This window comes from Schistocerca piceifrons, chromosome 2 (genome assembly GCF_021461385.2).
Source record: "Schistocerca piceifrons isolate TAMUIC-IGC-003096 chromosome 2, iqSchPice1.1, whole genome shotgun sequence".
Classification (NCBI taxonomy): Eukaryota; Metazoa; Arthropoda; class Insecta; order Orthoptera; family Acrididae; genus Schistocerca; species Schistocerca piceifrons.
The window spans coordinates 1038737494-1038758242 of NC_060139.1; the positions used below are offsets into that span (position 1 = coordinate 1038737494).

Below are 20749 nucleotides of genomic sequence, written 5' to 3' on the forward strand. Positions count from 1 at the left end.
ACGCAGCTTCGGTCACTGTATCGAAATTGTACTGGGAATTACGTTGGCTTTCTCCGATGTATCACTGCCAGTCTACCGTAACCCTTGCATCCTCACATCGACTATGAGACACACAAATTTCTTCGTGTTTCAATACTACAGGCTCCAGTTGACTTCTCTCCAAGCGACTAACGCGTCTTTGATAACTGTTTGGAACTTCTCCTGGGAGTCAAGTAGCTCCTTTTGGATGCACCACTGCCAGTTCACTGTAACTCTCGCATCAAATTTACTGTACCCTCGCACCCTGACATTGACGATTCAACTCACAAGTGTCGTCGCGATTCAATACTACATTCTCCAGCCGACTTCTCTCCATGAGAATAACGCTGCCACAGTGCTATATGGACGTTCTCCTGGGAGTCAAGCTGTTTGTTCCAGATTCACCACTCACAGTTTACTGTAACCCTCGCACCGACATATTGGCGACACAACCTACAAATTGCGACGCTATTCAATAGTACTGGCTCTGGCCATCTTTTATCCAAGCGACTAATGCGTTGCCAGGGTACTCAAGCTGCTTGTTTCCGATGCACCACTGCCAGTTTACAGTAACACTCGCACCCTCACATTGACGATGCAACACACGAATAGTCATGATTCAATACTGCAGGCTCCTACTGCCTACCCTGCAATGGACTAACGCAGCTTCGGTCACTGTATCGAAATTGTACTGGGAATTAAGTTGGCTTTCTCCGATGCACCACTGCCAGTCTACCGTAACCATTGCATCCTCACATTGACTATGCCACACACAAATTTCGTCGTGTTTCAATACTACAGGCTCCAGTTGACTTCTCTCCAAGCGACTAACGCGTCTTTGATAACTGTTTGGAACTTCTCCTGGGAGTCAAGTAGCTCCTTTTGGATGCACCACTGCCAGTTCACTGTAACTCTCGCATCAAATTTACTGTACCCTCGCACCCTGACATTGACGATTCAACTCACAAGTGTCGTCGCGATTCAATACTACATTCTCCAGCCGACTTCTCTCCATGAGAATAACGCTGCCACAGTGCTATATGGACGTTCTCCTGGGAGTCAAGTTGTTTGTTCCAGATTCACCACTCACAGTTTACTGTAACCCTCGCACCGACATATTGGCGACACAACCTACAAATTCCGACGCTATTCAATAGTACTGGCTCTGGCCATCTTTTATCCAAGCGACTAATGCGTTGCCAGGGTACTCAAGCTGCTTGTTTCCGATGCACCACTGCCAGTTTACAGTAACACTCGCACCCTCACATTGACGATGCAACACACGAATAGTCATGATTCAATACTGCAGGCTCCTACTGCCTACCTTGCAATGGACTAACGCAGCTTCGGTCACTGTATCGAAATTGTACTGGGAATTAAGTTGGCTTTCTCCGATGCACCACTGCCAGTCTACCGTAACCATTGCATCCTCACATTGACTATGCCACACAAAAATTTCGTCGTGTTTCAATACTACAGGCTCCAGTTGACTTCTCTCCAAGCGACTAACGCGTCTTTGATAACTGTTTGGAACTTCTCCTGGGAGTCAAGTAGCTCCTTTTGGATGCACCACTGCCAGTTCACTGTAACTCTCGCATCAAATTTACTGTACCCTCGCACCATGACATTGACGATTCAACTCACAAGTGTCGTCGCGATTCAATACTACATTCTCCAGCCGACTTCTCTCCATGAGAATAACGCTGCCACAGTGCTATATGGACGTTCTCCTGGGAGTCAAGTTGTTTGTTCCAGATTCACCACTCACAGTTTACTGTAACCCTCGCACCGACATATTGGCGACACAACCTACAAATTGCGACGCTATTCAATAGTACTGGCTCTAGCCATCTTTTATCCAAGCGACTAATGCGTTGCCAGGGTACTCAAGCTGCTTGTTTCCGATGCACCACTGCCAGTTTACAGTAACACTCGCACCCTCACATTGACGATGCAACACACGAATAGTCATGATTCAACACTGCAGGCTCCAACTGCCTACCTTGCAATTGACTAACGCAGCTTCGGTCACTGTATCGAAATTGTACTGGGAATTAAGTTGGCTTTCTCCGATGCACCACTGCCAGTCTACCGTAACCATTGCATCCTCACATTGACTATGCCACACACAAATTTCGTCGTGTTTCAATGCCACAGGTTACAGCCTGCTCCTCGCCGAGTGACTAACGCGGCTATGATCACCATATGGAGCTTCTCGTGGAACTCAAGTTGAATGTTTCCGATGCATTACTACCAGTTTACTGCAACCTTCGCACACTGACGTTGATTATGCGTTACACAGAGTCACGCTTCAATACTATAGGCTCCAGCCGACTTATCTCCAAGCGCCTAAGACGGCTAATGTCACTGTATGAAACTCCTCGGGGAGTTAAGTTGCTTGTTTCCGATGCACCATTGCCAGTTTACTGTAACCCTCGCACCCTCTCATTGACGATGCAACACACAAATTGCGTTGCGCTCCAATACTACATTCTCCAGCAGACCTATCTCCAAGCGAATAATGGAGCTATCGTCACCATATGGAACTTTCCCTGGGAGTCGAGTTGCTTGTTTCCAATGCACCTCTGCAAGTTTACTTGACATTGAGTGTGCAACACACTAATTACGTCGCGATTCAATACTACAGGTTGCAGGTGACTTCAACCAAAAACGACCTGCGCAGCTACGGTCACTGTAAGGAACTTCTCCTGAGAGTCAAGGTCCTTCTTTCCGATGAATCACTGACAGTTAACTGTAACCCTCGCTCCCTCACGTTGACGAAACAACGCACAAATCGCATCCCGTTTCAATACTACAGGCTCCAGCCGACTACTCTACAAACAACTGACGCAGCTACGGTTGCTGTATGAAATATCTCCTCGTGTCAGGCTGCTTGTTTCCAAAGCAAAACTGACAGTTTACTGCAACCCTACGGTCACATTGAGGATGCAACACACAAATTGCGTCGTGATTCAATACTAAGGGCTCCATGGAGACTTCAACTGACTAACGCGGCTACCGCCACCCTCTCCTGAGAGTCAAGTTACTTGTTTCCGATACCACTGACAGTTTACTGTAACCCCTGCACCAACACACTGAGCATACACCACATAAATTGCATCGCGCTTCAACACTACAGGCTCCAGTCGACTTTTCTCCAAGCGACTAACGTCGCTACAGTTACCGTATATACGTCATCCTGGGACTCAAGTTGTTTGATTTCGATACACTACTGACAGTCTGCCCGCATCTCGTGGTCGTGCGGTAGCGTTCTCGCTTCCCACGCCCGGGTTCCCGGGTTCGATTGCCGGCGGGGTCAGGGATTTTCTCTGCCTCGTGATGGCTGGGTGTTGTGTGATGTCCTTAGGTTAGTTAGGTTTAAGTAGTTCTAAGTTCTAGGGGACTGATGACCATAGATGTTAAGTCCCATAGTGCTCAGAGCCATTTGAACCATTTGAACTGACAGTTTACTATAACCCTCGTACCCTCACATTGACACTAGAACACTCAAAATTCGTCGCTATTCATTACTACAGATTAGAGACGACTTCTCTCCAGCGAATAATGTGGTTACGGACACCGTATGGAACTTCTCGTGAGACTCAATCTGCCTGTTTCAGGCGCACCACTGCCAGTTTACGGTAACCCTCACACTGACGATGCAACACACAAATAGGTTTGCATTCCATACTACAGGCTACAGCCTACTGTTCTCCAGTCGACTAACGCGGGTACCGTCACCGCATGGACATTCTCCTGGGAGACGAGTTGCTTGTTTCTGATGCAGAACTGACAGTTTACTGTAACCGTCGAAGACTCACATTGACGACACAATATTCAAAATGTTCTGCAATTCAATAATAGAGGTTCCAGCTTAGTTCTGTCCATGTGACTAAGCGGCTACAGTCAACTTATTGAACTTCTCCTGGGACGCAAGTTACCTGTTTCCGATGCACCACTGCCTGCTTACTGTACACTCGCACCCTCACATTGAGGATGAAACAAACAAATAGAGTCGCGAATCAATACTACAGGCTCCAGCCAACTTCTCTCCAAGCGACTAACGCGGCTACGGTCACTGTATGAAACATTGCCTGGGAAGCACGTAGCTTGTTTCCGATGCACCACTGACAGTTTACTGTAACTCTCGCACCCTCACATTAACGGTGCAACACTCAAAATGCATCACCATTCAATACTCTAGGCACCAGCCGACTTCTCTCCAAGAGACTAACGCAGCTACGGTCATCGTATGGGACTTCTCCTGGGACTCAGGTTCCTGTTTCCGATGCACCACTGCCAGTTTATTGTATCCCACGCACCCTCACAATGCCGATGTAACACACAAATTCCGTCGCAGTTCAATATTACAGCCTACAGCCTAGTGTTCTCAAAGCGACTAACGCGGCTACGGTCACCATATGGACGTTCCCCTGGGAGACAAGTTGCTTGTTTCTGACGCACCACTGATGGTTTCCTGTGACACTTGCATGGGGTCTTAATTACATATTATGCAAATATTTTTAATTTTAGTGGGTGTCTGTCCGGTTACGCTGTCTCGTAACCGGTTGGCCCTGACTAGTATTAGTACGCAATCTGACTGCATAGAATAACAACAAAGAATGAAAGAAAACTTCCGTTAACACAATTAATTAATTAAGTACCCAGCAACTATAAAAGCTACGAAACAAAAACTACGAACAACAAAGCACAAGTGTAACTGTTCTGTGTGTGGAAGTGTGATTCAACGTCCACATCTGGCACGGTTCTTCCTCAATAAAACAAGGTAATTTAAGCACCATTTACACTGAAGTAATTAAAAAAAAAACAGAAATATTATAATTGCACATAGAAACCAGAATTACACTCTAATACATGAACACAAGCCAGATGCTTTGTTGACTGAACCTGTGACCAAGAGGCATTGTTATTTAGCACGTTTGAAATAAAAAATAAAAGATTTTCTTTACCTTCATATACACTCCTGGAAATTGAAATAAGAACACCGTGAATTCATTGTCCCAGGAAGGGGAAACTTTATTGACACATTCCTGGGGTCAGCTACATCACATGATCACACTGACAGAACCACAGGCACATAGACACAGGCAACAGAGCATGCACAATGTCGGCACTAGTACAGTGTATATCCACCTTTCGCAGCAATGCAGGCTGCTATTCTCCCATGGAGACGATCGTAGAGATGCTGGATGTAGTCCTGTGGAACGGCTTGCCATGCCATTTCCACCTGGTGCCTCAGTTGGACCAGCGTTCGTGCTGGACGTGCAGACCGCGTGAGACGACGCTTCATCCAGTCCCAAACATGCTCAATGGGGGACAGATCCGGAGATCTTGCTGGCCAGGGTAGTTGACTTACACCTTCTAGAGCACGTTGGGTGGCACGGGATACATGCGGACGTGCATTGTCCTGTTGGAACAGCAAGTTCCCTTGCCGGTCTAGGAATGGTAGAACGATGGGTTCGATGACGGTTTGGATGTACCGTGCACTATTCAGTGTCCCCTCGACGATCACCAGTGGTGTACGGCCAGTGTAGGAGATCGCTCCCCACACCATGATGCCGGGTGTTGGCCCTGTGTGCCTCGGTCGTATGCAGTCCTGATTGTGGCGCTCACCTGCACGGCGCCAAACACGCATACGACCATCATTGGCACCAAGGCAGAAGCGACTCTCATCGCTGAAGACGACACGTCTCCATTCGTCCCTCCATTCACGCCTGTCGCGACACCACTGGAGGCGGGCTGCACGATGTTGGGGCGTGAGCGGAAGACGGCCTAACGGTGTGCGGGACTGTAGCCCAGCTTCATGGAGACGGTTGCGAATGGTCCTCGCCGATACCCCAGGAGCAACAGTGTCCCTAATTTGCTGGGAAGTGGCGGTGCGGTCCCCTACGGCACTGCGTAGGACCCTACGGTCATGGCGTGCATCCGTGCGTCGCTGCGGTCCGGTCCCAGGTCGACGGGCACGTGCACCTTCCGCCGACCACTGGCGACAACATCGATGTACTGTGGAGACCTCACGCCCCACGTGTTGAGCAATTCGGCGGTACGTCCACCCGGCCTCCCGCATGCCCACTATACGCCCTCGCTCAAAGTCCGTCAACTGCACATACGGTTCACGTCCACGCTGTCGCGGCATGCTACCAGTGTTAAAGACTGCGATGGAGCTCCGTATGACACGGCAAACTGGCTGACACTGACGGCGGCGGTGCACAAATGCTGCGCAGCTAGCGCCATTCGACGGCCAACACCGCGGTTCCTGGTGTGTCCGCTGTGCCGTGCGTGTGATCGTTGCTTGTACAGCCCTCTCGCAGTGTCCGGAGCAAGTATGGTGGGTCTGACACACCGGTGTCAATGTGTTCTTTTTTCCATTTCCAGGAGTGTATATTGACGAAACATACACCCTGATCATTACAACATCCGCAATCGAACAGCATCAGCTGTCTAGCCCATCAGAACAACTGCATACAACATGCTCACAACTAGTCACGGCTACATCAGAACTCCTACTGCCCACTTCTCAATAAGCACTCTCCACCACGACTTCACGACAAGCACTCTCCACTACCACTTCTCAACAAACACTGCCAGTGGAGGCGGCGGAATAAAACTCTTTGGCGCAATCTCTGGCGCTGTGGCTCAGTGTAGCCACCTTTCACACTCCCACCCTGATATTGACGATCCAACACTCAAAATGTGTCACGATTCAGTACTCTAAGCACCAGCCGACTTCGAACCAAGAGACTGACGCGGCTACGGTCACTGTATGGGATTTCTCCAGGGAGACAAGTAGATTGTTTCTGATGCACCACTGACGGTCTACTGTAACCCTCGCACCCTCACACTGACGATGCAACACACAAATAATTTCGCGATTTAATACTACCGGCCTGAGCCGACTTCTCTCCATGTGACTGACGCGGCTACAGTCATTGTATGAACTTCTGCTATGAGTCAAGTAGCTTGTTTTCAGTGCACCACAGCCAGTTTACTGTAACCCTTGCACCGTCACCCTCATATTGACGATACAACACGCAAACTGGGTCGCGATTCAATACTACAGGCTAAAGCCAACTTCTCTCCCAGCGACTAAGGTGGCGACATTCACCATAGGGAACCTCCTGGGATTCAAGTTGCTTGTTTCCGATGCACCAGTGACAGTGCACTGTTACACTCACACCCTGATATAGATGATGCAACCCACAGACGGCGCCGCGATTCAATTCTACAGGCTCGAGCTGACTTCTCTCCAAGCGATTAAGGCGGCTACAGTCAGCGTATGGCACTTCTCCAAGCGATTAAGGCGGCTACAGTCAGCGTATGGCACTTCTCCTGGGAGTGAAGTTGCTTGTTTTCGATACGCCACTGCCAGTTCACTGTAACCCTTCACACCCTCTTATAGACGATGCAACACACAAATTTCGTCGCGATTCAATACTATAGGCTCCAGACGACTTCTTTCCAAGATACTAACGCAGCTACGGTCACTGTATGGGACTTCTCCTGGGAGTCAAGTAGCTTGTGTCTGCTGCACCACTGACAGTGTACTGTAACCTTCGCACCCTCACATTGAGGATGCAACACACAAATTGCACCGCGATTTAATACTATAGGCTCCAGGCGAAATTTCTCCAAGCGACTAACGGGGCTTCGGTCAAAGTATGGACGTTCTCCTGTCAGTCAAGTTGCTTGTCTCCGATGCACCACTGACAGTTTACTATAACACTCGCACACTCACATTGACGATACACCACTCATAACGCATTGCTATTCAGTACCACATATTCCAGCAGACTTTTTTTCCAAGAGGCTAACACTGCTACAGACAGTGTATTGACGTTATTCTGGGAGTCAAGTTGCATGTTTCTGATGCTCAGCTGACGGCTTACTATAATCCTCGCACCCTTACATTTTACAATATAACACTTAAAATGCCCCCCGATTCAATACTAGACGTTCCAGCTGAGTTTTCTCCCAACAACTATCGCGGCTACAGTCACCGTATGTAAGATGTTGTGGGACACATGTTGCCCATTTCCCATGCGCCTCTGCCATTATAGTGTAACCCTAGCACCCTAACGTTGACGATGCAACACGCAAATTGCATTGTGCTTCAATACTACAGGCACCAGCCGACTTTTCTCCAAGCAACTAACGTGACTGCGGTCACGCTGTGGACCTTCTGGGAGTCAAGTATCTTGCTTCCGTTGCCTCACTGCCATTTCACTGTAACACTCGCACCCTCACATAGACTATGCTACACTCAAATTGCGTCACGATTCAATACTACAGGCTCCAGCTGACTTCTCTACAATCGACTAACGCTGCTACGGTCAGCGTATGGAATTTCTCCTGGGAGTGAAGCTGCTTGCTTCCGATGCACCACTGACATTTTACTGTAATACTCTCACCCTCATATTGACGATACAACACACAAACTGGGTCGCGATTCAATACTACAGGCTAAAGCCAACTTCTCTCCAAGCGACTAAGGTGGCTACATTCACCATATGGAACCTCCTGGGATTCAAGTTGCTTGTTTTCGATGCACCACTGCCAGTTTACTAGTACTCTCGCCCCCTCACACTGAAGATGCAACACACAAATTACGTCACGATTCAATATTACTGTCTCCATGCTGACTTTTCTGAAAGCATCTAACGCGGCTATGGTCACTCAATGAATCTTCTCCTGGCAGTCAAGCTGCTTTTTTCCGATGCACCACTGACAGTGCACTGTTACACTCACACCCTCATATAGATGATGCAACCCACAAACGGCGCCGCGATTCAATTCTACAGGCTCGAGCTGACTTCTCTCCAAGCGATTAAGGCTGCTATAGTCAGCGTGTGGCACTTCTCCTGGGAGTCAAGTTGCTTGTTTCCGATGCGCCACTGCCAGTTCACTGCAACCCTTCACACCCTCTTATCGACGATGCAACACACAAATTGCGTCGCGATTCAATACCACAGGTTCCAGTCGACTTCTCTCCAAGCGACTAACGCTGCTACGGCCACCGTATACAACTTCTCTTTGGAGTCAAGTTGCTTGTTTCCGATGCACCCCTGCCATTTTACTGTAACCCTCGCACCACTACATTGAGGATGCAACACACAAATTGTGTACAGGGGAGGTAGGAAGTGGGGGTACAAAGTCATTTAATTTGCTATGTGGAAAGATTTTATGTGACAGTAAGACACCTGTAGCATCCTTGTGGCAGGGTGTTTGGAGGGAGAAAGGATTAAGTAAAAGCATAATTCAGGAACACCGGAGGAATTTAAAGCAATTTTGGTACTTACTTGAGGTATTATAAGTATGAAAGCACTGTAGGAGTCAGATAACCCTACTGCCACCAGGAATGGGGATGAAGATGACAAAAAAGTCCCATCTAGAAAGTCCGACAACGACCTTTCAGACGGGTGGTAGCTGGTTCTTATCCCGACAAAAACGTTCACAGGCGTGCGCACAACTCGCCATAGTTTCATTGCAATAGGCTGAAGAGAGTAGCAGAGCATACAAACAAACTTCAAACTAACTTTAAGAGTATGGGGCGCGATATGTCTCTGATTTGCATTGTTCAATGCATCAACCACAATGTAAGAAGTGAAACACGTATGTAACGCAGCAGCGATGGCGAGGCATTGCAGTGTCTCTGACCAGAGAGTATGCGCTCGACCGCGCGAGTGTTGCGAGCAGTTCGCTAGTTGTCGCTATGCAGAGCAGTACTCTGTCTGTAGTCGTGGAAGTCTGTAGCTCGATTTAGTTACGAGCAGTCGGTCAGTAGTAGTCGTGTAGTGCAGTTCACTACTAGTCGTCATGTAGTGCTGTACGCTAATAGTCGTCATGCAGAGCGGTCGGTCAGTAGTAGCAGCCCAGTGCGGTTGTGTGATGTAGGCGGTCGGCAACACTGGTCAAGATGCTGAATGAGGTATACTGTTAATTAATATAATCATTAGATAATGTAAAGTTTATTAATTGTAATTAATTTCCAACAAATGCCCCAATAATAATTTTTATTTCAAAAGCATTTTTTCAAAAACTTTATTTTTTATTGAACTAAAGATTTCGTTGCACTTCCCATTTCACTCCACCTTTCTTTTAAAGAAAAATTTCAGTAAAATCACAAAAAAAGGAATATTATTATTTGCAATGCAGTTCCTCCAAGCCGTGCGCACGAAAAAGAGCAGAAATTTGACATCCAGTTATTCTGAGGTAAGACTTTAATTCTGATTGTTTTACACAGGGCCAAAGACCGATATTTCGGTGTAATTGAATTAACATTATCGGTGAGATTTTGTTGTCACTGAATTGACTTTAATTTTTTGTGAAGAACTTATATTTGAGTCAGATTGCTAATTTTTGTTTAATTGTCATTGTCAGTAGATTCCATTGTGGGAAAGTTATACTTAGTGCAATGTCCATTAGCATTCCTAAATAATATTGACATATCTTTCCTTTTAAATTACGGTGGGGAGGTTACACTTGGCGACACCCAGTCCAGGATCGTATTTCGTTGAGAGTCTTTTGAGGAACAGTCAGATATCTGCTCTTATTTGCTTAGATATAATAAGGATTTGGCGCAACGCTTTTATTAACTTGTGACTTTCTTTCTACAGGTCAACGGCAATTCGTTGCTCTGTTGTATTTGTGTGTTGCTTTTGCATTGTGCTTATTTATTTTGTGAAAAATTGTGACTATTGTAAAAATGCCGCGAAAGACTGTGAATAGTGTATCGCGAGGTATTTTGAATGAAATTACCGACTTAAACAGCATGACCGATAGTAATTGTGACACGCAGTGTGATGATGACAATCCTGCGTTCACTAACAATCAGTGCATTACAACCATTAATGATGAATTTTATATTAATGATGAACAATCGAACTCAATTGTCTCGTCTGTTAATTTGACGACAATTGATGACGCGGGACGCTCCATTGTAATGAGCGCTACCGAGCTTAACACACCCGATTTGGAAAATTCAAGTAACGTACAGACAAATTTGTCTAGTGAAAATGAACAGTGTACTGAAAGTAGGACAGATTTATTTAATTCCGAAATAATGTCTGACAGTGTACATCCGACTGACAAACCTTTTTCTAAATCTCAGAATAACCAAATGGTTACAGTAAGCGAGAAAGTTCCAGATCCACCACTAAACAGCACAGAGAGTATAAACGCTAACTTTGGCTTTGAACAAATTATGGCAAGATTGCTACAACAACTATTTAGTGAACAGAACAAAAAACTAAACAAACTTATTGAATGGATCGGACAACAGAGTGAAAGTTTCGACAACCATTACAAACAACCTAGCGAAACAATTGATAAAAGTTTCGAACTCACAAACGAAAAACAAGACGATCTTAAAGAACAGAACAAACAAGTTAGTGAGTAGATTACAGCTGTTACCGTGCAATGTCGGGACAATAAAGTACATTTACGTGAGGATACTGAGACTTGTGCTAATGACAGTAATGAAGAAGTTGGCACTGTTGCACAAGAATTAAGTAGCACACGTGTAGACACAACAGAATCACATAAAGACGGGATTATTGCAGTCACCGAACAATGTTCAGCAAACGAAACACAGATACACGAAATTAATGCAGTCACTGAACAATGCCTTAAAAACGCAGTACAGATTCGCGACGAGTTTAATTTGAAGTCATTGGAAGTTTCACACACTCCGAATACGGAAGCTGACGAGAAATTTGCACGACAGATCAACCAAATTGACGAAAGTGTTACAGTAACAGAGTTGAAAACCATTTCAGTCACCAATACGTCACAGAATCCGCCACGTTGCGAGCATTTGTCAGAGTCACGCAGCGTGTATAATGTGAGCAATTTACAGCAACTACGCGACTTAAAATCCGAAAAGCCACGCGACTTAAAATCCGAAATGACTCAGACGAACAGATTCACACACAAACCTGAACGTGTTATCAAACTGAGTGACGAGAACGTAGATTTCGAGCAATTTGCATTTGTAAGAAAATGTAAAGAATATAATAATGACAGAACACAGGTACACGCTTTGCACTGTATACGACAATTTATCTTTGTACATTCACCGCTATTACCTGTAATGCAGAAACTAGCTTTGAACCAGAGGCGACAATTTGTTATTATATTTTCATCAGCGTTGCCTGTAATGAGGAAATTTGAATTAGCACGGATACAAGAATTTGCCTTTGAAATTTTACCGCTATTGCCTGCAACGCAAAAGCTAAAATTTATTTGCAGTGCGTAAATGACCTCAGGGGATTCATTACGCTTTAATGAATATGTGCCGTAGCGAGCATAGGGCCCCGAGCTGTAGTAGTGCTGTTTCATCTTTAGTTTTCTGCACTGCTGCCTTTTCTTCTACTATCCTTTATATCTATCAAAACTGCTCTTTAACTATTGCTCTTTGTAGAATTAAGAAACGTATGTAATGAAAACCGGATATGACAAATTTTTTACCGAATGTGACAATTTTCATTAGGCACTCCAGAATCACGAGAACTTAAATAACAGATAAAAGTCGCAGTCATCAGTATGTGTAAAATTATCAGCAATAGCAAACCACATTTTAGTAACAATAGATGTTTTTCACTACAATAGAATGAAAGTCAACCGCTTAGCAAACCTAACCAACAATGCAGTCTACAAGGTCAACCAAACTTTAATGTTTCGCCGCGTGCACGTATAGTCCCAGCTCCAACAAATAGTAACGCATGGCAGCAAGGAAATAACTACGTACAGATAACACACTATTTCAACTCGTATCGCAATGCGCCGTATAGAAATTACTATCATGACAGACGTAAAAATAACGAGCACAATTATCAGCGTACAATTAATAACAGTCGATCTTATGAGCAGCAACAACATCAGCAACAACATATTATGATGAATGAAACAGACAATAGGTGTCATCCATAGCGTAACACGTCCATAAGAAATAACAGAACAGTTCATATAGTGGATATGCCACAACATTCTCCCGTAAATAATAACACATACGATAGATTTTAACCAGATACAGCACAGGTTTCATATTCCAGTAACGTAAGCAATAATTTTGACACGCAGAATTTTGTTCACGAGAATGTTATTTGAAACATGCTTTGTTGAATGCTCCACTTTTATCGCACCCTGATCTTACCAGAAATTTTTCCATTGCTACCGACAGTTCCAACACCGCTTTAGGCGTACACATTTTTCAGGAAATAGAAGAAGATGGCTCTACTGTAATTAAAAACATCGCATTTGCAAGTCGCATTCTGTCACCTGCTGAACGAAATTATTCCGTTACAGAACTTGAAACATTATGTGTTGTATGGGCTTTCACGAGATTTAGGCACTTTCTTTATGGCAGACATACCACCGTTTACACAGACCACAGAGCGATACAATTTTTACTTTCGGCCAAATTCACGCACGATAGATTAAGCAGATGGAAACTTTATTTACAGGAATTTAATTTTACAATAGTTCACATTCCCGGCACACAAAATGTTATAGCAGACGCACTATCGCGTTCTCTCGGCAACAATCAGCAAGACGTAGCAACCAACTTCTGCAAAACAAATTTCAGTGTCATGTACATTCAGCAAGTTGCATTTGAAAACTTTATTTCATCGTCATTACAGGACATAGCAAAGGAGCAAAATAAAGACAATGTGTGGAAAGAAATTAAACACCTTTGGCAAGATAAGAATAATGTTACGATTAGAAACCATTACACTGTACGCAATGACATTCTGTTTCGCCGCTCTCATCCTGACAGCAACAATTGGTTATTATGCATACCTGACGAACTGGTTAACAAATTAATTTGGTACACTCATTTAAGCTACGCACATTACGGAGCACGAAAATGTTTTCTTATACTGAGACAGAACTGTTATTTTGCCAACATGGAGAAACGTATACGTCGAGTTATAGCGTCTTGTAAAATTTGCCAGAAAGCTAAATCAGACACCACTTCACATATTCCTCCATTATATCCCATTGTACCTGTTAAATTAAGACACATGGCCGCAGTAGATATTTTTGGTCCGATTCCGAGAACTAACAGTGGTTTTTGCTACATCTTTGTCGCTGTTGAGCTCACTTCAAAATTTGTTACTTTCACTCCATTACGCAAAGCTACTGCTAAAACTGTTTCGAAAGCATTTGTAAAACATTTTCTATCTCATGTAGGGCATGTGATGAAAGTAATTTCTGACAATGGATCTCAATTTCGTAGTAGCGTATGGACACGCATGTTACGAGCCAGAAACATTTCTCCGATCTATATATCCAAGTACCACGCTTCTTCGAACCCCTGTGAAAGGTTAATGAAAGAAATTGGTAAACTGTGTAGAATATACTGCCACAAAAGACATATTGATTGGGATACTTACATACTCTCATTCCAAGATGTAATTAATTCCATTCCAAATGAATCCACTATGCTATCTCCGTCTGTTATACTGAAAAACGTTGAACCACCAAACAAAATTAAAGAATTAGTAAAATTCCCCAAAAGTCGTCGCCTACGACACCACGAAATAATTAACATTGCGCTGAACAACATCAAACGTGCCGCAGAGCGCCGGAGAAGACAGCAGAAACAGGTTTGTACACGCCGCGACTTTCACGTTGGACAGAAGATATTAATACGTACACACTATTTATCCAGTAAATTAAAAGGTAAGTGCAGTAAATTTGAACTTCTATACGCAGGTCCATATCGGATTCGCAGCATCCCTCACCCCAATGTTGTACACGTCGAAACTTTGAGAACTAGAAAATCGAAAGGCAATCACCACATCTCAAATATTAAACCGTTTATTGAGTGAAACCACTGTATGATTCAACACACTATGATGCCATTTACTAACGCAATTATTTCACCTGACTAATTACTGATGATTATCATATTTTTTCTTGGCAAGTGCCCGACAAGGTAAGGTTAGCAGGTCGCTTTTCTTGTCGTTACACATCAGACCGTGCATACTTTTCCAGACGAACTTACGTATTTTATGACTAATTATGCAATATTAGCTAATGACATGTTAATTTCATTACATTTTTTTCATTAAAGTCTTTAATTCTCGCCTCTATTAACTACACTACATACAAGCTGAACACAACGAACGTCACATTTGTCCTTTTATGTACGATTGTATTCTAGTTTTGTTTATATGCACTGTGAAATAGTTAAATAGATAAGATATACCACACACCAGTTGACTTTGACATTTTTTTTGCCCTATGACATCTCAAGATCGTGACTGTTTTACATTTTTGCTGCTGCATTGTGATATTCTGTGTACATTTTTGCATCTGAACACTGTCAATGTCTTTGACATATTACGTTTTCTGTCATGTTATGCTGTATGCTTAAGTATGTTACCATAAACCAGTCATTATCTAGTGGGTATATGATTTAAATGCAGGACATTAATCTTTGTTCATCAATTTCAGAAAGAAATGATGCGTATAACAAATAAATTTAATATAAATGGGAATTTCACCTACGGAATAAACGATAGAAGATGCAATAACTTTATGAGGAAGAGTAAATGGATCAGGATTAACAAGCATTAACAAGAATATACTATACTCACCGTAGAATAGCAGTCTTAACTAATTTTTTCTTTCAGAATACAAGGTGATTGACGCAGGCTGTCAGACTGAACTACACATCTTAGTTTTAGTGATGAAATATGCTAGAGATAAGGAATAGTTGTATAATGAGTAATGAAGTGATTTTTTGCAGATGATAATGAATACTGATGAATAATGATGAAGGATATGGTATTATGAATAATGAAGTTTTTCTTTACAGGTGATGATGATAATGAAGTTATGGTAATGTGGATAATGAAGTGACGGATAATGAAGTTTTTTCTTTACAGATGAGGATAATGTTGAAGTTATGTATTTATGCTACGTAGTTATTTAAGTATTTGTTGCAGTTTGCTTTGACAGCAGGTGTTATATTGCATAGTAGGATGACGGAAAGTTTTGGAAAGGACAGCTATGGAACACATTTTTATACACATTTCACTACCTGTTAATTCGAAGTTCACTACTTTTCAGCATAGTGTGCGTTTCTTCTTTCAGGCTAATAATCCATTTTGTATATTTTTCCAGGAGAAGCTTTTCATGATACTTACTAAACCTGTTACTTATTATACCTGTTCTAGTACTTGCATTTTAATTTTTACCCATTTGTGTTTATCATTTATGAATGTGATCACACATACTGCCTTGTTACATAACCTTGCTACAGCTGACTCATGACGAATGACGTTACCTATCCTCATTTGCAGCAATAGGTCAAAAGCAAATAGTGTTATGCCTCAGCAATTAATTATCGATCCCAACGCAATGCATTGCTAACAAAAAAAAAAATGTATTACCAGTCCCAAGTAGTGATACCAGTTTGAGAAAATTCTGAGTAATGCTGATTAGCTCTGAATAGTATGTCACTTGAGTAATGACCTCTTAATGAGACAAAAAAAAAGGTATTTATTTAAAATAATGCTTTGTCACTAGCTAATAACTGCCACTGTTTATTGTAATGAGACTACTTATAATGCGCATGATTATTAATGCTATGACTGTAATTAACTGATTTTAATAATGACTTTGTAATGATCTGAAGACTACTGAAGGAGAAACACTGTTTATTGTAATGAGACTACTTATAATGCCTGTGATTATTAATGCTATGACTGTAATTAACTGATTTTTAATAATGACTTCGTAATAATCTGAATAATACTGAATGATGAACTATGTTTTATTCTATTCAATACTTGCTGGCCACTGAGTGCCAATAATTAATGTCATTCGATGAATTGTTATTAATTATGCCATTAATTAGCTCTTGTTTTCAATGTTCATACTTTGTAACCAGAAAAGAATGTGACTGTTTAATAATGCTTTGTAATTAGGAGAAGACTAATGATTCTTACTATTGGAATGACAAATGATTAATTAACGACAAATGATTAATTAACTGTAATTAGGAAAAGGCTAATGATTATTATTGGAATGACAAATGACTAATTAACTGTAATTAGGAAAAGGCTAATGATTATTATTGGAATGACAAATGATTAATTAACTGTAATTAGGAGAAGGTTAATGATTCTTAATTATACTCTGTAACTGGAAAAGAATGTGATTGTTTCATAATGCTTTGTAATCAGGAGAAGGCTAATGATTCTTACTATATTGGAATGACAAATGATTAATTAACCATGCTACATTTTGTAACTAGGAAAAGAAGACTACTGATTCTATGTAAAACAATTAATGAACATTTTTCTGTAATACTACATACTTGGTACAGAAATGTTCAATAACTGGGCTATGAATGCCACAAACTGCTAATTAAGTCTGTAATTGTCAATATTATGTGACTTGATGTCCTTCACCTCATAAGCTAACTAGCCTGAATTACTGCAATGTCCGTTTGTCCTGTTTATCCTAGTGATCATGGAGCACTATCTTTGGTTTTGCACTAATTCTACGTGGGTGTGCCTTGTAAGAGCGTGGTGTTGACACGACATGTTGTCCACCACCGTGAGCGATGAAGACGTTATTATGGTCCCACTGTTTGGTGTACCTAATGTACTGCCAAAATGAGAACATGGAACATTACTACGACAGTTCAGTGTCTTGGCTACACTGATAAATTCTGATGGGAAAAGAACTTCAAATTGTGTCACTTGGTGTTGTACTTCTGTGGAAAGATATGGACTTTCAGAACAGCTGTGTGCAATCTAAAGTGCTACAACCATGATGCAATCTTTCCCTTTCCTAACCTGATTCTTGTCACATAAAAAAAAAAAATTTTTTTTTTTGGTAACATTATTTATGTTCATGGCTATACATTTTTTTTAGATTTGCTCAACTCCAGTGCGAGTACACTTATGTCACTTATCGATATGAGTTTTTTTTTTGCCATTATGTTTCTTTATTGCGAAAATGCTAAAGACATTTTTTTTTCGATTTGTTCTGAAGTACAGTATATGTACACTCTTGTCTTTTATATTGTATATACATTTTTATTTTAATGATATGTTCTGAACTACAGTGCATGTGCACTTATGTTAGGCATTAATATGTTTTCTATTGAATTTCAGTGCCTGTGCACTTTTCTCATTTTTCAATATGATTTGTACTATTCAGTACTTCAATGTCTATGCACTTATGTCGTTTGTTACTAATTGTATATACGTTTCATCATTTACTGATATGTTCTCAACTGCAGTGCATGTGCACTCGTGTCACTTGTCAACATAATATTTTTTGCCAGTCTGTTTATTTGTTCTGAATATGCTAAAGAATTTTTTCAATGCCTGTGCACTTTGTTTTCTGTCAAATAATTTGTATATACATTTTTCTGATTTGCTACTATGTTTTGTACTCATATCTTGTCTTTGTCTTATATATTTTGTACTTAGTGCGTGTGCACAACATTTAATTCATGTACTACATCTAAATATTCTGTAAATTGTAGAAGTTTATTAATTAGAAAAAAATTTTGCCGCGATTGGCAAGTCCAAATGACTCACCATCGCTGCCAAATTTTTGCCCCCCCAGTGGAGGGTTATGAAACACGTATGTAACGCAGCAGCGATGGCGAGGCATTGCAGTGTCTCTGACCAGAGAGTATGCGCTCGACCGCGCGAGTGTTGCGAGCAGTTCGCTAGTTGTCGCTATGCAGAGCAGTACTCTGTCTGTAGTCGTGGAAGTCTGTAGCTCGATTTAGTTACGAGCAGTCGGTCAGTAGTAGTCGTGCAGTGCAGTTCACTACTAGTCGTCATGTAGTGCTGTACGCTAATAGTCGTCATGCAGAGCGGTCGGTCAGTAGTAGCAGCCCAGTGCGGTTGTGTGATGTAGGCGGTCGGCAACACTGGTCAAGATGCTGAATGAGGTATACTGTTAATTAATATAATCATTAGATAATGTAAAGTTTATTAATTGTAATTAATTTCCAACAAATGCCCCAATAATAATTTTTATTTCAAAAGCATTTTTTCAAAAATTTTATTTTTTATTGAACTAAAGATTTCGTTGCACTTCCCATTTCACTCCACCTTTCTTTTAAAGAAAAATTTCAGTAAAATCACAAAAAAAGGAATATTATTATTTGCAATGCAGTTCCTCCAAGCCGTGCGCACGAAAAAGAGCAGAAATTTGACATCCAGTTATTCTGAGGTAAGACTTTAATTCTGATTGTTTTACACAGGGCCAAAGACCGATATTTCGGTGTAATTGAATTAACATTATCGGTGAGATTTTGTTGTCACTGAATTGACTTTAATTTTTTGTGAAGAACTTATATTTGAGTCAGATTGCTAATTTTTGTTTAATTGTCATTGTCAGTAGATTCCATTGTGGGAAAGTTATGCTTAGTGCAATGTCCATTAGCATTCCTAAATAATATTGACATATCTTTCCTTTTAAATTACGGTGGGGAGGTTACACTCGGCTCTCATTTGTATTAAGTATTGTCTTTCATTTTCTTTTAAAATTATTGTGGGGAGGTTACAGAAGGCACTGCAACGAACCAATAATTTTTGTAGTGTGTATGGGAGTCAAACTTCATGCCACATGACAGATACCACGGATACAAGCAGCGTCCTGTGTAAAGTCGCATGGTGTAAGACAGCGGAGAATCAACAGTTGCTACATACAGTTCTTTTTAGGGCTCGGCACCTCAGTAGCAGGCGCGGCTTGTAAGTGAAGATTTTTGGAAGGTTACTACCAACGGCTGTCAAGTAATGTATAAAATGCGTGTTTGGCCATCAGCTGCTTTTGTTTCAAACCCAAATATCGATCGGTTTCAGTCATGGACCATCTTCACAGATAAGCGTTAAATTGGTCTAAGCCACAACATTACATTTATCATTACTTAAACAATGTGTAGAGCATGTCATAAATATCAATATACGTCACAGGACTTTGAGAAACAAACATACTAACACCAAGTGTACACGGAGCAGTATTCAGTGTACACTTGGTATTAGTATGTTTGCTTCTTAAAGTCCTGTGACGTATATTGATATTCATGACATGAAAGGGTTGTGCAGAAAGGGTATGACTACGGGTCGCAGGATCTCATTCACGGAAGTCACACTGGGGATACATCAACCAGTGATTTGTGGTTGTACCGACCCACTCATTAAGGCCTTGAGCTGGTGCTGTGAGCCTTGTGGGTTTGCAGTCACTGTGATGCCGCCCCTCCCTCCCCCCCACCCCCGCCCCTCTTCTGTCACGAACCAAAATGCAGCCATCATTTTCAAACTAACAGAACCTGGGTTCGTTCGAAAACACTATCTGATGCCATTCCTGTCTCCAGTGCCATTGTTCCATACACCATTACAGTCTAGCATGCTTCTGCACATTCGTCAAAGGCGAAGAAGTAGAGGACGCGCTCTTAACCCTTGTCATAACAAAGGGCGAAGGGCTGCCACCCCTAATAGTGTACGATGTGTTACACTGTTCCAGCCACGGGTCGTAACACATCTGAAATGTAACGTCCACTGTTCAAAGTGCCGTCAATGCGAACAGGAGGTGACCGAGACATGTAACCAATGGCACTCCATACCATCACGCCGGGTGATACGCCAGTATGGCGATGACGAATACACGCTTCCAATGTGCGTTCACCGCGATGTCGCCGAACACGGACGCGACCATCATTATGCTGTAA

At 42.2% G+C, this 20749-nt stretch overlaps 1 protein-coding gene across 1 annotated transcript in view; it reads right to left on the reverse strand.

The window, feature by feature from the left end:
- The window catches only part of LOC124776109, a 195504-nt gene that overhangs the window by 163420 nt on the left and 11335 nt on the right, over positions 1 to 20749 (reverse strand). The window lies entirely within an intron of this gene.